General features: G+C 31.3%; 1 long non-coding RNA gene across 2 annotated transcripts; it reads right to left on the bottom strand.

Moving 5' to 3' along the window:
• Window positions 1-597: 597 nt before the first annotated feature.
• LOC145046950 (uncharacterized) lies at window positions 598-2506 on the bottom strand. 2 transcript variants are annotated; one of them, XR_013682092.1, is made up of 4 exons: window positions 2170-2506; window positions 1542-1657; window positions 1401-1460; window positions 598-1027 (listed from the first exon to the last, which is right to left on the bottom strand). It is a non-coding gene; the product is annotated as an uncharacterized LOC145046950 (long non-coding RNA). The 2 variants fall into 2 exon arrangements; XR_013682091.1 differs by having other exon boundaries at window positions 1583-1657; window positions 2170-2505.
• Between the last annotated feature and the right edge of the window lie 201 nt (window positions 2507-2707).

The raw sequence follows: 2707 nt of genomic DNA, 5'->3' as shown, positions 1-2707 counted from the left end.
TGTGTAATATCTATTAATAAATGAAAAAGTAATTGTGGTTATTTATGCAATATTATTCTTATCATACTTTTGATGAAATAAAAAAACAAAAATTACGGGTCACATTTTTCAACAAATCTAAACAAAAATGCCTGCATTCTTTTATACAATATCTCATATAACTCAAAATATTCTTACAAAATAACATTTAAGGGGGTGAAATCACACAGAAAAACCAAATGCCATGATATGTATTCTAGATGATTGCTTTACAAATATATATATTTTTCTTATATACGTTATAGTTAAATGTTTATCATTACGTTACTTCATAGAAAATCTATTTTAAAGCATCATCATAATCCCATGTGTAAGATCCATGACCTCACGGCTCTTTTTTTTTATCAAAAACTGTTATACGTTACCAAAAAAAAGCCCACAAGTTTAAAGACATCGCATCATTTAATAGCAACAAATTTCTACTTAATCGCTAGTTCTAACAATGGTTTAAAAAAGCAATTAAAAAATGACAACCATTGATCAAGAACTATGTTTTTTTACCCATCATCCAATTAAAAGCTCAAAAAAAAAAAAAAAAGCAGCAGTTATGCATCTTGCTCACCATTCAAATTAGAGCTCTATTCGACATAATCCGTAGGAATCCAAAAACACCAAAGACATCCTAATAGTAAGAATCGTGCAAAGAAACAGTGTAATCAGCTTCCACATCTCATTTAAGAATATATTTATTGAACCTAGAACCTAGAATATAAATGTAATATGAATGGATACATGGTCATAATAAGAGATGACTCACAACTACATGTACATAAATTTCAAACACAAGAAAAGATTAAGGACCTAAATTGCATACACTTTTCAATACCAAACTTGAAACTCCTTGCATGTCCAAGTCAGGTTTCTTACTTACTGTTTTAGGGGTTATGTCCTTAGGGGTTGCTCATGGGATTACAATTACCCTTCCGAAGGAGAAGTTTGTCTTCGCATTGCATGTAAGAAGGGGCATCATTCTGAGCTTGCATTGTTACTACAGCAAGACACAAATTTAACAAACAAAATAATGGAAATATAAAATCTTAACTTCTTTGGTTGTAACGAATTTGAAGATTAGTTACACTTATTCTATAAAATTTACTTCATGAAGAACTACAAATATGAAAAACTGTAAGCATATGTAGCTTAGATTCCATCAATATGGAGTTAAAATACTAAGCAAAAGAAGAAATTTAGAAAGTTTGTTGTTACTTACAGCAAGTCACAAAATAAAAAAAAAAAACAAATTGATTTTGTTTAAAGCAACTCACAAAAAAAAAAACTTCATTTCTATTTACTGAAGGTCACAATATGAATAAAATGGATATATTTTTTTTTATTATTATATTTTTGTTAACCGGACAAACCTTGAATTTTGGGATTTTGGCCATCATTTCTTCTTCGAGCTCTTCTAAACTCTTGAGTTACTGCACAGACAAATAATAGGACAAAAGAGTCATATTATAGGAATCATAGACATATAAATAAGACATTAAATAAAAACAAACCATGGAAAATAGTAAAACTTGTTGTTTTATAGTCTTGGAACCTGCTATTTTAAAAAATGGCCATGAAAAATAGTAACAATTGTCTTGGCTGTAGCCATGAGTACGATCTTGATGTTCTGTAGAAAGCCAAATAAGATATATATCATTATCAAATTAAGTATTGGAAGTAACATATATTTATAGTAAGGTTCTTTGCTGATTCACCATGAGAGTAACACATACAACCAATCAAATTGCTAAACTAATCAAACTAACTACTAACATATCAATTTAATAAAGGCAAAGTACAGGAAAAAACAGCGTACAGTACTCCTTTTACCAAATCTAATTACACCAGTTGAATCAATCATCAATTTTAAAGAGTAAACAAAATTTAAGGCAATAGAGATGTAGAGAGAGAAACAAAAGGCGGTGATAGAAGTAACTCATTCTTCGATATAGGAGAAGAGCAAGAGGAGTATCTCTCGATTTTAGGTATCCAGAGATGTAGGTGGTGGCTGACGGTTAAATGAGTGGTAGTGCTTCCATGGTGGTGGTAAAATATGGTTAACCTTTGTATGTACTGAAATGTAGATACAGAGTATGAAGACAATTGTAAGGAAGATGGCCAAGGGGAAAAGGAACAAACCTGATTTACCAGTGGTGAAGCGGTGGTGACGGCGAAGGTAGTTTTTGGAAGACTTTCAGAACGATCGAGGAAGTAGGGGTACCTAGTGGCAGAGAAGGCAACAACATCTAGGGTTTAAGATGATTTTTTTGACAGAATGTGAGGGATAGAAACGTGGTGATGGATTTTAGGGTTTTTTTTGAGAGAGATGGTGATGGTGAGTAGTTGAAGGCAACACCATGTCGACGGAACTGAGAGAGGAGATGTCATATAGAGTGTATCTCCTGTTTACCGATTCAATCGGCTGAATAATGTGAGGAAATCCCGATTCAATTTTGACTGATTCTTATTTTAGAAGAGTTTGTTCCGATGATATACTTAAGAGATTATCCGCCTTTGGTTTTGACTTTTTGACTTTTTCTTGATCATATAAGATTTTAAGGCATAAAATGGTTGTATATATTGCAATATAGATTGTACATTTAATTTGAAAGTTTGAACTATTGAAATTTATTATTATTATATTATATGTTTGTTGTACATTATGCTTAGACACTTA

Source organism: Lactuca saligna, chromosome 5 (genome assembly GCF_052625555.1).
Source record: "Lactuca saligna cultivar CGN05327 chromosome 5, ASM5262555v1, whole genome shotgun sequence".
In the NCBI taxonomy this organism is placed as follows: Eukaryota; Viridiplantae; Streptophyta; class Magnoliopsida; order Asterales; family Asteraceae; genus Lactuca; species Lactuca saligna.
Note: the sequence above shows the minus strand (reverse complement) of the source record. Positions and strands in the feature narration are given on the sequence as shown.